The sequence below is a fragment of the Amblyomma mixtum genome, unplaced genomic scaffold (genome assembly GCF_055824585.1).
Source record: "Amblyomma mixtum isolate Tamu unplaced genomic scaffold, ASM5582458v1 scaffold_44, whole genome shotgun sequence".
Classification (NCBI taxonomy): Eukaryota; Metazoa; Arthropoda; class Arachnida; order Ixodida; family Ixodidae; genus Amblyomma; species Amblyomma mixtum.
Window position 1 is genome coordinate 164,726 of NW_028317741.1, and position 17,826 is coordinate 182,551.

At 49.0% G+C, this 17,826-nt stretch overlaps 1 long non-coding RNA gene across 1 annotated transcript in view; it reads left to right on the forward strand.

Annotated features, from left to right (window-relative positions):
* Positions 1-2,029: 2,029 nt before the first annotated feature.
* Positions 2,030-17,826, forward strand: part of LOC149324385 (uncharacterized) — a 51,873-nt gene continuing 36,076 nt past the window's right edge. Inside the window, exon 1 of the long non-coding RNA XR_016286858.1 lies at positions 2,030-2,141. This is a non-coding gene — a long non-coding RNA (uncharacterized LOC149324385). The remainder of the gene's footprint in view (positions 2,142-17,826) is intronic.

Below are 17,826 nucleotides of genomic sequence, written 5' to 3' on the forward strand. Positions count from 1 at the left end.
GGAGTCCCGCAGGGTGGAGTGCTTAGCCCAACTCTGTTCAACCTTATACTTGTCGATCTTGTCGACATACTACCACAGTCGGCGCAACTCTCAATGTATGCGGAGGACATCTGTATCTGGGCAGCCGGAGTTACGCGCCCATAAGGTCGAGCGAGGCTTCAAAAGACGTCAAGTATTCTTGCGTCCTACCTCGCCTGCAAGGCCTAGAGATTTAAACAGAAAAGTGCTCGCTTGTTGCCTTTACTTGCAAGAACATGTCTGATTCAACCGTATGCATAAACGGCACAGCAATACCCTACGCAAATAGCCATCGGTTTCTGGGAGTAATCATCGACTGAAATCTATCAGGAACACCCCATATTTGACACATGAAAAAGAGACAGACAGCAATTTCTCACGTTCTCGAATTTCTTGGGGGAAAGCCGTGGGGAGCTCCAGTGCGGTCGATGATGCAGCTCTACAACGCCTTATTCGTGGGATTACTTCGCCACAGCCTGGCTGTTCGTGGAAACATTCGTAAAACAAACCTATCAAGTCTGCAAAGCGTTCAAGCACTAGCTCTGCGGACTTGCCTAGGATGGCCGAAATGTGCAGCTACGGCCGCGTCTTTACTGATTGACCAGGAGCACGGCCGTTAGATACAAAGCGCAAAGAGAGCGCTTTGCGCTTTGCATCAAGCGGCCGTGCCAGGAGCATCCAGTGCCATTTTGAGGAAAGGATGTGCGCATAACTGGCTCCCTGGGTCAGTGGACGCCTGAATCGAGCTTATAGGTACATGAGAGAGAGATGTGGGCTGTAGGAATTACAACCTTGCGTCAGAAACGCGGCGCTGAAGCGATGGGCCGTCGGCGTTCATTGTGTTCGTTGGCGTTGACAACGTTTTGCACTCCGATCATTTTCAGGAAAGCAACTGCGCATAATTGGCTCCCTTGGTCAGCGGACGCCTGAATCGCGCTTATTTTTACGTGGGGTGATGAGAGATGTGGGCTGCATATGTCAGCGCTGACAAAGGTGAGAGAACACTCGCGGTCAACCATTAACTGCCACCTTCCAGGGTGGCAGGGTGGGTGTTGTCTTTGATTTAGACAAAGAGGAGTTTCTTGCCACGTGTGCGTGAACACATCCCATTTCTATCGTTCGCGACGCCTTACACGGCTGTCAAAACCTCGCGAAATACGTGCACAGACCTCGTCTTTGATAACCAGGCATAGATGCAGCAAGTCGTGCATAGATCCATCTATTCCTTCCACCACGAACCTTTCTTCATGGAAATCAAGAACTGTTAGTGGAGTGTTTCTTGAAGAAGGAATATGTGTGAAAACTTACAAGTTGCCTCTAATTGTAGATACATGTCTTGCTCGAATTCTTCGCCTCAATCTATCTGAAAGCTGGAAGAGGTGATGAGCTGCGCTCAAGCTTCGCATTAGGAAGTAACGTAATTGTCGGCCATTTTTTTTTCACATCCCGAATAAGAATAGATGGCATATGACTGTCTTATTTGCTTCGTACAAGCCGCCCTTCCTCTCTCCCTCCCTCTCTCTCGTTCTCTCTCCATCTCCGTATACTTGACGCGTGAAGGAGATTACATCTTTGGACGACAGGTCGATGTAAACAGCATGAACTACATGTCTCACTTCAGTTGGCACATGCCGTCGTTACTCGCTGTCCCGCGAGACGGTACAGAGCACTCGCGTGATTAAAAGTTTATTGAAAAACTACTCTGTTTACGGCATCAGAACATGCGTCAGCACGCATGCATTCCTGAAGTGTAATAATGTAGGCGTAGCGCGGATTAGACAGCTAATTTTTTGCTGTTTTTGTCTTTACGAACTGCTATGAGCTTGCGTCACCGGGAAACTGTCAGCCACTCTAGCCTAATACTTTTTTCAGCTCTTGTCCTACGCGCATGTTTTCCTGCGAGCTCTCCAGCTCGGCATTTTGCATTACCACCGTATTATAAATACATCAAAAAGAGAATTTCCGTGTCAGAGCGATCTTTTTTTGCTGTCGGCTTTTTCGCATTTTCAGGCTGTTTCTCGGCGTTCTTGCTCGCGCTATTTAAACTCAGGCAAGAGGCAATTCTCCTACACAAGCAAAGCTTCCACAGCGTTTTTGTACCTGGTACTTCAAGAAGTTGGAGGGTGAGAAAAAAACTTTGTAGCTTTTGTTTCCCCACTGGGTTGGCGCTGCGAGCGCCCGCTTGGTCAGACGTGCCTGCGCACGGCTCCGTGTTTCGATGCTGATATCCGGAGAAATCTCGCCTATCGACCAGGGATTTTTGGATAATCGAACGTCGGAAGTCACCAGGACCACGAGAATACCAAGTTTTCCGAGACGTGAGTCCGAATTTCCAAGAAATCACGAATTTACTTCCAGGCCAGAGCTAAGCCTCACCCGGGCGCCCAATCGGGCGCGAGGCTCCGGCACGTGCAGCGCGACGCAGAGGCGCCCCTAGCGGGAAGAGCAACAAGCGCCGTCGGTGCGTCACCCGCCCGCGAAAATTTGAATTTACGCAACCATGGAAGTGGTCGAGGGCAGCGCAGTGGACCCGCAAGAGTTCACCGTACCAGGCCAATGGTTCCAAAGCAAGGGAAAGAAATATGTTCCACTAGAAAAGAGCAAGAAAGAAATTCAGACCGAACAATACAGGCTCAAGCAAGCCGGGAGAAAATTGGCGGCCATGTCGGTCGAAAAACAAGACACTAGAATACCAGAGGGAGCTGAGAAGATCATCATCCGCCCTAGCGGAGGCCTTGACAAGCTCCTCAAACGTGGAATCGCATACCTGACCAACGTCATCATAGCGTCAGCGGGTATAAATACTAACGAAGTAGGCGAGGAAGACGTTGTCATTCCCAACAGGAAACAACATTCAATCCTCATCGCCACCACGAGCGGAGAGAGAAAACTGAAATACGCCAGCATGAGCCGAATCAAGCTTGGAGAAGAAGACATCGCGGTTTTCGCCTACGTGGCCACGCCAGATGACTGCGGCAAGGGGGTGGTACACGGCGTCGATGGAGAATTCACGCAAGAAGACATCATGAGAATGCTAAGACACAAGGCGAACCCCGAAGTCATCGGGGTCAGAAGACTAGGGAAGGACTCCACATCAATACTAATTCTTTTCAAAGAAACCAGAGTACCAAGAACGGTCATCCTAGGATGGGCCCCACACAGATGCTACCTATATCGGAAGAAATATGAAGTCTGCATAGCCTGTGGCCGACTCGGTCACCGGATTGACGTATGTCCGGACCCAAAAAACGTCAAATGCCGTGGCTGCGGGCAGGAGAACCCTTCTGAAAACCACTCCTGCACGCCGAAATGCCAACTCTGCGGCAGAGACCACATACTCGGAGACAGCAAATGCAAGCTAATGCATCGCACACCGTACGAGGTCAAGAAAAGATACTGGGAGAAGAAAATGAGAGAAGAGGAGGCCGCGGCAGGAGCCAGCGACCGATCGCAACAGTCACAGGTGCACCAGAGCCGCCCGCGCACTAACCCAGGCAGCCAGGGGAGTGGCTATACAGTTCGAGACAACTCATTTCCGAGGCTAGGAGGAGAACAACGACAAACTTCCCGGGGACGGAGCGCCTCCAGAGGAAGAAGCAGATCCAGGAGACGTTCGAGCTCGAGAGACCGGACCTCCAGCCGGGCCCGGGGAGGATCAACGGCCTGGGGCGGCGAAAGCAAAGGGGTGAGTTTTGCGAACATGGTCTCCCAGAGCGATGCCAGCAATAATAAGAAAGATAAGAAAGATGAGGAAATAGAAAGACTAACGAATATCGTTAAAAATATGAGTGATACGATCTCCAGTCTTAAGAGGGAGATACAAAATCTAAAATCAGCCCTGACTACGGCAGACGCTAAGCCAATGGCAGTTGTAAGCACTCCCCAAACAGGGACACCATCCTTGGTAGCAGCTAAAGCACAAACCTCACTAAATAATAGCCAGGAGAGCGAAAGTAACATGGTGGTCGAGGATGCCGTCCCGCCCCCATCCAAGCGCAGAATAAGGGAAGAGAGCAACTCAGACCTGACTGTGGACGAAAAGCTAAACAAGCTAGAAGCCAAAATGGACAGACATTTGAAAAATTTCGCAAAGGAAAGGGATACGAAACTAGAGGATTTTGCTAACCAAATCCAGAACCAAATGCAGAACCATTTCCATTTAATAACTGAGGCACTTCAGCAGCTAAAGGGGGAAAATGCCGTCATACATGCACGGCTCGCTAAGGTTGAGGAGAATATCGTCAAGCTTAGCAATGGACAGATCGTGCAGTAGTACCCAAATTTGGCAGTGGAACTGTCGCGGATACCGACGCAAGCGGCCAGTGCTACAAAGCGCCTTGTCGATGCTCGATACAGCCCCGCTGGCAGTTGCGCTGCAAGAGACCGGCGGTCCGGCTAAACTGCAGGGTTATCAGGTTTTCCATAGCAATAGCGGAGACAAATCACGGGTATCAACATTAGTCAAGAGAAACGTAGCAACAATAGAGCATGATCTAGAAGACAACGTAATCGAAAACGTCTTCGTGGAAATTTTAACAGGAAAGAAGGGAGAATCAAACACTTTTCTCTTAAACATATACAGCCCACCCAAACAGAGGAAGGTTAGGTTTAGGGCGATAATTAACAAAGCACTTAAAATAGCCGAAAACCAACCCCTAGTCATAGTAGGCGACTTCAACGCCCATCACCCGGAATGGGGGTACCTGAAAGAAGACCCAAAAGGGAGACAATTATGGGAAGATATACACAACCTGGGACTTACGATACTAACCGATCCGGAGCACCCCACACGAGCCGGAAATAGCGTCAGCGTGGACACTTCACCGGATTTAACCCTCCTTAGAAACGTAGGAACGGCGAAATGGATTAACACGGAACAGAACTTAGGCAGCGATCACTATGTCATAGCAACAGAGATAAGAACCAAGGACAAACAAATAGGCAAGAAACAAACCCCTACGACGATCACAGAGTGGGACCACTTTAGGGAGCTCAGAGGAAACAGAGACGAGACAGTCATAAAAAATATCGGAGAGTGGTGCGAAGCAGTTAAGAAGGATGCCAGAAAGGTAACCAAAGTGCTAGACGGGGAAAAAGCCCCCGAGATAGCGGACAGCCGACTCCTACACATGTGGGAAGCCAAACAAGGCATCGAGCGCCGACTAAAGAAACAGGGCAGGAACAACCGCAATCTCAAAAGAAGATTGGCGCGGCATAATAAAGAAATAGAGGATTACGCGTTTAAACTGTGCCAACAAAATTGGAATAGCAAATGCAACGAAATGGAGAGGAGCATGAATCTCCCCCAGACGTGGAACATTCTTAGGCATCTCATAGACCCCAAAAATTCCAAGACCCAAGCAAAAGTTACAATGACCAAAGTTAGACACGCGTGTGGGGAATACGATGACGAAAGCTTCATACGTAAACTAGCTGAAACCTACATAGGAGATACAAATAAAAGCCGGCTTCCCGATTATGAAGGAGCCCCGAACGAGGCCCTGGACGCGCCCATTACGGTAGCCGAGGTAAGGGCTGAAATAGTCAGACTCAAAACCAGATCGGCTCCTGGTCCAGACGGGATTACGAACACTATGTTAAGGAACCTCGACGACAACTCCATAAAGGCCCTCACAGGTTACATGCAGGAGTGCTGGGAGAAGGGCGAGATTCCCCCGCAATGGAAAACGGCCACCGTGGTCCTAATACCTAAGCCTGGGAAGCAGCCGCAGATAGGGAACCTCCGACCTATATCCCTGACATCGTGCGTAGGAAAACTAATGGAGCATGTCGTCCAAACCAGAATATCGAATTACATGGAAAAGAATAGAAAGTGGCCAGATGAGATGTATGGATTCCGACCACATCTCAGCACACAAGATGTCATGCTGCGATTAAAACATGATATCATTGACTCCAGAACCAAGGATGCAAAGGTTATCCTAGGTCTCGATCTCAAAAAGGCGTTTGATAACGTCAAACATGAGGCAATATTGAAAGGACTCAGCCACGCCGGAGTAGGCCACAAAACCTATCGCTACATAAGTGACTTCCTCACAGATAGAACTGCGAGCATAAGCTTCCAGGAGATTAAATCCGGGGAAATAAAGCTGGGAAGCAAGGGAACCCCTCAAGGGTCGGTGCTATCACCCATTCTCTTTAACATGGCCATGAGAGAACTCCCGGGCGAACTTGAGAAAATTGGCAACCCAAACTTAGAATATAGCCTGTATGCTGACGACATTAATCTATGGATCAACCGAGGAAGTGATGCAGAGATTAACCAAACCCTACAGGCAGCTGCCAATATTATTTCGATGTATGCAGAAGAAAGGGGCTTAGAATGTTCGCCCGAAAAATCTGAAATATTCATATATAACGATAAGGCTCTGAGGAACAAACCACCCTCGGAAATTCAGATTTCTGTAGGAGGAAAGGAGGTGCCCAAAGTGGACACAATCAGAATCCTAGGCCTTTATATGCAATCAAATGGAAAAAACATGACAACCATCAAAAAGCTTGAGAGCCACGTGATGCAGACCCTCAATCTCATCAAACGTGTCTCGAGCAAAAGAGGCGGTCTTAAAGAAAAAAACCTCCTTAGGCTCATACAAGCTTTCATAATAAGTAGAGTCAGCTACGCTACGCCGTACCTAAATCTCAAAGCAGCAGAGAGGAACAAGATCGACGCTCTCATAAGGAAGTGCGTCAAGAAAGCTCTAGGCCTGCCCATGTGCACATCCTCGGAAAAACTCCTATCACTGGGCATACATAACACGCTTACAGAGCTTGCAGAAGCAGTCCATACATCACAGCTAGAGAGACTCAGCATAACACATGCCGGAAGAGCCACACTAGCCAAAGTCGGACTCAAAACAGATAGGGGAGCTAGACAGAGGGAGGATATCGACATGGAGATTAGGAGCAATCTCAGGATTCCCCCCTTACCCAAGAGCATGCACCCAGAAATAAACAAGGAAAGAAGACAAAAACGGGCACAGGTGATAGACCGCATCTACGGTGACAAGCCTGAGGAGGAGGTCGCCTACGTAGACGCAGCGGGTGATATACATAGTCAGTACACGACCGTCGCGGTAGTGAACGGAGCGGGTAGCCTCATTACGGCCGCAACCGTCTTAGGGACAAACACTGAGACGGCGGAGGAGGTCGCAATAGCACTAGCTTGCGTCGGTTCCAAAGCTAAATACGTCATAAGCGACAGCAAAGCTGCAGTCCAAAATTTTAGTAGAGGGAGAGTCTCTCCCCTCGCTGCCAAAATTTTAAGACAAGCGACATTGAATAGAACAATCAATATAATCTGGACCCCCGCGCACGAATCTGTCCGTGGCAACGAGGCGGCCCACGAGGTGGCTCGAGATCTCTACCACCGAGCTGCACACGACGGTCCACCGCTCGTAGATCACGGGAGAGAAGGGCGACTAATTTCCTGTCAGGAAGTTACAGAATATTATAGACAACATCGCAGGTACTTTCCTCCGCCTAGCATAACACTCAACAATGAACAGGCGGTGGCGTGGAGGCGTCTACAAACAGATGTCTACCCACACCCAATTCTATGCAAACATATAATTCCTGAAATAGAAGACGATAAGTGCAAGAAGTGCGGAGCGAGAGGGTCCCTCGACCACATAATATGGGAGTGTAGCCAATCCCCAGGCAGGGCGAAGAACATTAATAGTAGAGACGCCTGGGAGACCTTGCTCCGGAGCTCGGACCCTGAGCTCCAGCTCACCGCCGTCCGACTGGCTGAAGAGGCCGCCGGGATACAAGAGATCCCGGCCAGCATCTGACGCGACTACCCCATGCGGCCGGATCTCTCCTGATCCTCCTCCCTCAACTGAGGGTATGGGACGGGGAGGTCTGGGTGAGGTAGTCTCATTCTGTTGGACAATAAATGTTTTTCACTCACTCACTTGTTTCCCCACTGGGCTGCATGTTTTCAGGGAGGTTCTGCACTCGTTGCTTTTGCTTACTATAGGTGCACGCTTCTGTTGTGTCCCATACAAACTTTCAGGAAAATGCCGGCTTGTATTGCGACGCTTGGCGCTTTTCTCCAGTTCGGAATGGTCCTGGGAGTGCTCCATAGCGGGGCATGTTGCGTCATCGTAGGAGGCACGCGAAACCAATCTAAATCCCAAGCAGCACAGATAATCGGTTCAATATTGGAAACAAATTCGCAAAGGGCGGCCCTACAAAGGTGCAGAGTGAAACACATCTTCGATTGCAATATTCGGCCTATTGCGTGTGCTGCTTGTGGCCTGTGCTGGCTGGGACGGCAAGAAATCGAAACCAGTGGTTTTTTCCCATTTACGAAACCTCGCTATTAGTTATGAACTTATGACAGTGGCTAAGCGCGCTGCCTATTTTTTGGTGACCAAGGGCTCTATTATTTACCCATCCATGATCCTTATTCTATTGCGGATTCATTTTGTCCTTTGATAGATATTAGTTTTGGCAGATAAAAAACTAAAAATAAGTGGTTTTTTTTTTAGTGACACAGCTGCGGCTTTCAAGCGCGCATCGGCGACAACCCTATCTCTTGATTGGCTGCATGGCAAAGTCGAAGGTTAGCTCCCGTACGCGCCGACTGCCAAAGGTGGTCATCGATCTGAGGGAAGAAGGGGAAGCAGATAGTTATGGTATTTCTAATCGAGAACAAAACGCTACACAGGAGGGTGAAAAACTTGGCTGTGGTTTAGCTCTGGTTTAACCTGGAGCATTGCGGAAGCAACATTTGCGCGTAGGCATACACTGTTGCGTGAGCTATATTGCCCACAGTCTCGCCGCTTCGCGTGCTCTTGCACGACCGCACTGCGCATGCGCGAGGAACAAGTGACGTCACTACGCACAGCTGGCCTGCCTCGCCGCGCGCGCTCCCCGTCCTTTCGTTAAAATGGTCCGAGTGTAAAATGTTGACAACGCCAACGCCAATGAACGCAATGAACGCCGATGGCCTAAGGCTTCAGCGCCGCGTTTCTGGCACAACCTTGTGAATGCCTGCAGTCACCATAAACGGCGGCGGCGGCTCCGCGACCCGGCGCGTGGTGTGACGCATGCCATGTGGCGTTGAGCGCACGGCGTCCACCGCCTGCAGCGGTGGAAACCCAAACCGCGCCGTAAGAAAAGGGGTGTAGGAGGGATTGAGAGAAGAAAGAAAGAGGTGCCGCAGTCGAGGTCTCCGGAATAATTATTGCTACTTGAAGCAGCTGGGGTGAACTTCCATTGTTTTTATGCGAAGCATACTACTTTAGCTGCCACTTCAGCCCTTCACCGTGGTTATGCGCCTCCAAATCACGTGATACATGACGTCACACCACGTGACACGATGACGTCACGACAGTAGAGAAACGGGGGCCCACCTTGCGCCGTCGCTGTGGTTGTGCGCCTCCAAATCACGTGACACGATGATGCCACACCACGTGACACGATGACGTCATGGAAGTGGAGAAACGGGGGCCCACCTCGCGCCGTCGCTGTGGTTGTGCGCCTCCAAATCACGTGATACATGACGTCACACCACGTGACACGATGACGTCACGACAGTGGAGAAACGGGGCCCACCTCGCGCCGTCGCTGTGGTTGTGCGCCTCCAAATCACGTGATACATGACGTCACACCACGTGACACGATGACGTCACGACAGTGGAGAAACGGGGGCCCACCTCGCGCCGTCGCTGTGGTTGTGCGCCTCCAAATTACGCGACACGATGATGCTTCAACCAAGTTAAGCCTCAGCCTTTTTTTTTTCATTGGTTATGTTGTTACAAAAAAAAATGTTTCCATGCAGGTCACCCCAATTATGTTCCGCCTCTTTGGAATCAACCTTCTGGTTGTTGCTGCAATCATCTTTGGTATGTGTACCTTCATTGAAGTTTTGTTTTAAGAGCGTTAGCTCTTATTCATCACGTTCCTCAATTTCTTAGGGTCGGCTACCACCTCCAATCGGCGTGAAATTTTCTCTCCGAGGAATTCCACATGGTGGCCCCCCCTAGTAAATCGATGTAGCAACCCAACTGTTGATTCATTCGTGACTACATTAGTATATCGTATTGGTGATTGGTGACGTCACTGATGTGGCGCCATAATTAACTAGTCACATTATATTGATTAATCGCTTTTAACTCAGTAATTACTGAAGCATCATAAAGCAAATGAGATATTTCGAATCCTCTATATCAATAGAACAGGTTAGACTTCAAAATTAACTAATGAAATTAATATTTAGTCATTGGCATGCTTATATTTAATTGCTTATAATTAACTAACCGATAACGTCATGATCTAAGTAATTGATATTCGAAACGGGCTTGATGCGTCGGACCTGTCAGACACCAATATTGTCGAATGAGGTTAATAATTTCTTATGGTTAGGCCTAACATAATCGCCATGTCGTCAGCACTCAACAGCTCACAATTTCATACCTCATGGCGACCGGGCACCTACCGCCTTGAAGTATGGAGAAATGGCGCTCCAAGGAGTCGAAAAATTTTTCGGTCCAAATTGGTCAAAAATATCCGACCTCAAGGCGGTAGGCGCCCGCTCGCCGTAAGTACGGAAAAGTACCCTAATCACGTAGTAATACATGACATGGACAATATGGCGCTACCGAACAGCTAACGCTCTTCCCGTCAGCGTCTTCCAGACGGTGGCGGCATTTTTTTCTTGATATATTTCTCGAAAACATGCTTACAATAACAAATTACTAACGAAACGATTTGATATCACAGTTTCACTTTGTAAGATGGCCCCGGAGAGGACGTGTCTCGCGGCAAATATTCAGTCTGAGGTATGTTTCGGCATAAAGATTACTGTCAAGCAAGCTTGTACCAATCACCAATCTTCATGATTATCTGCTAATACATTGCGACTCGTGGAATGCCGGCCAGAGGGATGGGCATAAGCTTTGAGATCTCTCCTACCAAATGGTAATGCAGTAGATTTGGGAGTACGTTACAGTTGAAAAGTATTCCCCTAACTCTGAAAAATATATCTTAAAACAAAGTTACAGTGCTCGGGTTTTAATTTCTTGATATGCCACGAGAGTGTTTTGGTAGTTCAGATGAAGCTGCGTTTTTTTTTCAAGCGGCTTCGCTGAAAACGGATCAAAAGTGATACAAAGAGCCCTACCAGATATTGATTCAACGAGCTAGATCATTCATTCCCACCGTAACGTAGAGGCAAGTTCTACTTTTCAAACTTCGCATCAATCACATCAGTGCATCGTACCTGGCCAGGAATCGTGTTGACGGATGGACAACTCTTACGAGCCAACGACAGAATGAAACTGCGCCGATTTGTGTCTGCCTCTTCGTGCACTTCATATTCTGTTTCAACCTGGCTTTCAAACAGAGCAAATTAAACGAAATGTAGAGTTCGTTATCACCACACCGAACCAATCGAAATGCCAGTGTTTGAATTACTTTAGTGGGTAAAACTCGCGCAATATTAACTTTTGGCCTCAAAGCGTGGAGTGAAAGTTTAAGAAAATTACATCGAGAAGGCTTTCGCTTACAGTATAGTAGCAGTGATTTATTAAAAAAAAAACAATAATTATAAAAAGGAAGGAAATAATTTGTTGAAAAGCTACCCCCATGGTGGCGTCCCAGCTGCTGTTAGACGTCCGCATAATCGCCGCGGCTTCTAAAAGGCGGCTGTTTCCCGTTGCCTTCTTCTCATTGAAGGAATTCGAAGAGGAGTAATGAATAACAGTGGCCCTTACTAAATTCACTGGTTCAGGTTTAAACATCAATCAGGCGTGTTTATCACGGACGGAGAGCGGCTACAAATCTAGGACACCATCGCTAGATCTAGCTCAGCTTCGACACGGTCCCCGTGCTATTTTGTAGCCCGTGTGAGCAGGTACACTAGGCGCAGTCAGCCAGTCTTGAGTCTCACCCCACATCCTCCTGGCCAGCAGATTCTAGGTACTCCCTCTTTGAACGGCCTGCAGAGGCGTCGACTTCGAATGAGCTCCAGTTGCAGTTGCAGAGGAAGGGGCGGTGTTTCCTTCTGTTCGCCGAGGCTGCCATTTTCACCCGAATTCTTCCTTCCGGGAGGGCTAGGCCATAGGCAGGGGAGGAAGGGAGAGTGCTCCCAAACGAAGACCGGAAAACATGCGAGCATACCGCGAGGGAAGGATGGGGAGACGCGGCTGGGGCAGGGCGGTGTTGCTCGAAACGCGAAAACTTTCGAGACACGCCGGCCTGGCCGATGCGACGAATGCGGCACGTTTATGGAGTAAGCCTCCGTCGTGGTTTCTACAACGTCCGTTCCTTTTTTTTTTTTTTTGCTCTCGGCAGTTTGCGTATGGTCTCTGCAAATACTTAGCTCAGCGACGCGCGGAACAACAGGGCGAGAGTGAGCCGGGGAAGGTACCAAACTTCCGGTACAGCCTTTCGGTGTAAAACATAAATGCAACACCAAGACAAGCCATCACTGCGAAGTCAAGAAAATAACTTTCTTTGTTTCCAGTTACACACCGTATATGAATGAGTCGTTTTATCCCTTGACTTCAGAATCTCTTCTGTCAACCGCTGGGCGTCGCACTATTCAACTCCGCTGAGGCCAATTGCAACTGCGCCATTTTGAGTGAGGAACTGAATTTCGCAGCCGTGCCAAAAAAAAACAAATAACAAACCGAAAGACCACATTTAAGGAGGCCTTGGGCAACAAAATTGTCTAATGCCGTTGCCAGGCACGGAAGTGTTTCTTGAGGTGGGCGTCTATAAGTTTTGCGTTCATACCTGTGGTCTACACAATCCCTACGATATAAAATGTCGCATAAAATGTTTCAAGAAAATACTTGAAAGCTAGAATAGCGTACATGCCACGTTAAATCAAATATTCTACGTCGGAATATATCAAAGGACTTAACGCAAAAGCGCACTGTGAAGCTCCACAAGAGAAAAAGCGAAACCAACTTCTTTTCTCCATCTTTCGCAGCGACCCTGATGATGGTCCCCAATGGGGCAAACGCATTTGATCCTAGTAGTAGTAGTAGTAGAAGACGTTTATTCGGCCAAAATTTACAGGCCGAGCATCTCGACCGCCTGGGCGACCAGAAGTCGCTGTTCTTCCTCCCCTTCAGCGCCAAGCCAGTCGAGCCAGGTGGTGATGGATAAAGAAGGTGGGGGGTAGGAACCCGACTGCTGAGCAGCCGGGCAATAGAAGAGGCAATGGGCAAGGTCCGCATAGATACAGGGGCAGTTGGGACAGGAAGGGTCCGATCGATAGCGATAGAGAAAGAGGCGAGACGGGGTGATGATTGCATTCATTTGAACGTGCCGAAGAAGGCGAGCCTCCGGCACTATGAGTGATGGATGAGGGGGAGGGTAAAGGCGTTTGTCGAGGCGGAGCTCGAGGTAGACCTCTTTTATGGTGCGGCGAAGGGTGAGTCTCCCACCGTCCTCCGAGGGCTTGGGCCAGGGGATCAACGGTGCCCGGAAAAGTGTGTCACGGGCGAGCTGATGAGCCGGCTCATTGCCGTCAATCCCTGAATGCCCAGGGACCCAGCGGAGGAAAACGATGGAAGGTTGCAATGCGGAGACCGCTCGTTCGACCTCCTGTTGAAGAGAAGGGGTTAGGGTGCGGTTCTGTATGTGGTGTATAGCGGCTTGTGAGTCTGAATAGACTGTGTACTCTTGAAGAGAGGGAAGGAGGGCAAATGACTGGAGGGCATGCGCAATGGCGAGGACCTCGAGGGAAAATGCATCCGGAGGGCGTAGAAACGGCCCGCTGGTGTGAGTTTCAGGAGCGGGGAGGTGGGGGTGGTACAGGGCGTAGCCGCAGGAACCTCGAGGAGCCACGAAGGAGGCATCCGTGTAAGCTACACCCTGGGTACCAAAGATGGTGCTGTGCGGCCGCATGACGACGGCCGGCGTGCAGAACGGGGGACATGTTGGACGGAAGTGGGAGGATCCGAAGATTGGGAGCCGGGGTGGGAATAGGAGAGGTAAACGGGGCGCAGGGAATGGGCGAGATACCCGCTTGAGTCAGTAACCACTGACCCTGACGGGTAAGGGAAAGCCGGGCAATCTGCGAGTCATGATGGAGAGAGAGCAGAGAACGGAGAGGATGAAAGAGGCCTGTTGCAAAGATCTTTGCAGTAGAGGTAGTGATAGGGAGGTTGAGAGCTGCCTTGTAGAGGCCCACAAGGGCAGTCTCAAGAGCGTTAAGTTGAGTCTGATTGAAGGAAACGTAGGGTGCAAAGTACAAGACCTTGTTGAGGGCCAGCGCGTGGGCAACTCGGCACGCATGAGCCTCGTGGAGACATGAGCGCCCAGTGACCACGCGCCGCAGGAGGTGAGTTACGGAGTGGCAGGTGGTGACAGCACGGTGGAGGGCTTGCACGTTCTTGGCTGCATGCAAAGGAAAGCCAAGAACTTTGCACTGCGTGACGACAGGAATGGGAGAGCCAGAAAGGTGGAGAGAGACGAATTAGTTGTGTGAGCGCTGGTATGAGGAATGGTGAGAGTGATGTCATCGGCGTAAAATATATGATGCAGGTCGGGAATTTCAGCTAGCTGGGAGGCGAGAGGGGCCATAGCAAGATTGAAAAGGGTAGGAGAGAGAACAGCACCTTGAGGAGTGCCTCGGGTGAGGTTGTGTGGGTCGGACAGATAGGTGTCGACTCGAAAGCGAGCGACACGTTTAGAGAGGAATGAGCGGATATAACAGTACATGCGGGAGCCACAGTCTAGGGAGGCGAGTTGGGAAAGGATGTGGTCGTGGCAAACACCGTCGAAGGCCTTGCGAACATCGACGGTCACAAGTGCGTGAATTTGAGTGGGGGTAGGTGACAGAAACGTGTGCTGGAGAACCAGAAACATGTCCTGTGCACAGACGTGGCGTCGGAAGCCGATGAGAGAATGAGGGAAGAACTCCCTCGTCTCGAGAAAATTAGAGAGGCGAGTCAGGGCCATTCGCTCAAGGGTCTTACCAACACATGATGTCAGGGAGATTGGGCGGAGGTTAGAGAGAGAGGGAGGCTTGCCCGGCTTTGGAATCATAGAAATGAGGGAGGAGGTCCAGGAGCTGGGCAGGCAGCCGCTGATCCTATAGATATGCTTGGTGGGATCGCTAAGAAGATCGGCGAAGCACTTGGATTCCGGAGTGAAGAAGAAGCTACCAAGCAGTAAAGATCCGAGTGTTCTGAATGATGTCCCGGAATCATCTTTTCTTGACTAAATGAAATAAAGTAGAAACCCCCTACGTACTTGTTCTGTGTTACGATGCTTCAAACAGGCAATCCTCTAAATCGCCACGATGGCTCTCTCAGAGCTTGAGAAGTACTGAACAACTTTTGCTTACCCTTCCGAACCAAATCGTGGCACGTAGAACTGATCACTGCTTTGATGCTTTGCGATATAAACCGACTTTTTATGTGTTCTACGCGGGCTCTGCTAAATTCTGTTCATCTCCTACATTCCTGCCTTCAACTGCGTGCACAAAGGCTGTCTCAGTCAGTAAAAAAATTAGGCAGTGGTTCAACTCTGAACAACAGAGTCTCATGTAGCGAAGCCACCTAAACATGATTAAACATTGTTTATACATCGTTTATTGTTTCTTAATTCCCCCACCACTTCAATGCCGCTTATTCCTCTTCATTGATTGGCTTGATGAAGAAAAAGCGAGATCGAGCACACAGCTCTGGTTATATATATACCTCATACCTGACGTCACAGCTGTGAACTGAATCACGTGACACAACGTGATTACCACGTGACTTTCTTACTATTTCTGCCGACAACTAGCAATGTCAAAATTCAATGTAAAAGTTCAAAGTCAGATGTCAAAGGTCAAGATCAAAACACAGGGTCAGAGGTGCAGGTCAAACTTGAAAAGCAGAGTTCAAGGTGAAAGGTGGTCTACTAAGTGGACCGCACTTGGCTAGGTTTATGTGCACAGCACCAGTAGCCATCACTTATCTGAAGGTGGTTTCAAGGTCGTTCGTAGGCTACGGCGAAATGCATCACATCCATAGTGGTGCAGCTTTCGCAACAAAAGGTCTTCCATGCTACGTTCTGCAATGAAATCCAAGAGCATTACACATCTTCCCTTTTACTGAGAGCAAGAAATTTGAGAGCGAAACCCGCTATATGCCGTCTCTGCAAAGAAAATTATGATTTCGATAGAACTCCCCAAGGTGAATGATACACCACGGACGCCAAATTGGGCATTCGTGCCGGACTACTCGCAAAGGAAAGAATTGAAGCGAGATTTTAAGGAATGGCGATCTGGGAATCTGTCTGGAAAATGGTTTTAGGTCCTCTTCTCCGCGCTCAAGTAGAAAGCGGAGTTTTGCGGTGCGTTGTTTTCTTGCTCTTGCATTATATCGCTGTGTGGAAGTGTGGAAACACCTATGTTTCAGTGTGCTAGAACTTATACTGACAATTCTCTGCATTTGGGCGTTTTCTGTCTGTCCGTCTGTCCGCATGTCCGTCCGAATTCCGTCCGAATTCCACCTGTCCGTCCGTCCGTCCGTCCGTCAGATGTCCGAATGCGGCCTAATTACCCAAATCGACCGAGTTTTTTTTTTGTGTGAACAAAAGGCTGCTGTTTGCGAGCGATGCTACGGGAGCAACGACAAAAAGGTATCCCTTTTTCGCTTTCCCTCTGACGATGAACAGCAATAGAAGTGGATACGCGCCATCCCCCGAAAAGAAGTTGGTGGTTCTTCTTTCGATTCGCCGAACGTGAGTGTTTGTGAGGTACATTTAGATCCTGCGGACATCGTTCGGCACGACGAGTTCTTAGGGAATGGTGATGTGTCACTGCGCCGAGAGCAACCTATGCTGAAGCTTGACGCTGATAATAGAATACTCGAAGGAATCCAACGATACTTAACCCAGCCCAAACAACGCTCTCGGTCATTAACAGTACGATGCTGTATCGCATCCGGTGCCTGCAAGGCAGTGGACACTTCTGATTACTCGCGTCCGATTAGGTGCGGATAACACAGTGTCAACACAGATTGGTCGCTAGTGTCAACGGGTCACATGCTTGAAATGCTAAAGAAGGCAGTGGTTCGAATGACACCTGTCGTGCGCGTCAGTAGAGGAATCCCGCTTACGAATGTTGCGAGGGCTGTGCTTATGTGTGTCCTTCGTTTCAGTTTCTTGTGCAGCACACATGAAAGGTGCTCCTGATCATGATTACCAATTTATGGCCCCTATTACCATTACCGCTGAAGGTATCGCTCGTCTCATTGCAAATCTTAAGGTTTCCTCATCAGCAGGTGTTGACAACATAAATTCTAAAATATTGAAAAACACCGTATTGATCTCCAGTGAAATTCTATGCCTCATCTATCAGCAATCATTATCATCTGGTTTACTTCCTACAGATTGGAAAATTGCTAAGATCGTTCCGGTGTTCAAAAGTGGAAACAGAATTTCACCAGAAAACTACCGCCCCATTTCGCTAACCTGCATTTGCTGTAAATTACTCGAGCATGTTATCGCTTCCCACATTTACTGCCATCTGGAACTCATTTCTTTCTTTTTTCCTAATCAGCACGGCTTCCGGAAAGGTTTTTCTTGTGACACCCAACTGCTAGAATTTACGACTGACTTGCATTTCAACATGGATGCTAACCTTCAAACTGACTGTATCTTTTTAGATTTTGCTAAAGCCTTCGACCGTGTTGCACATTCCCGCTTGTTCTCAAAATTGTCTGCTCTGTGTCTAGATTCTTTAACACTGTCATGGCTACGTAACTTTCTTTCATTTCGCCAGCAGTTCACTACAGTTAACAATTTCACCTCCCCACTCAGTGATGTAGAGTC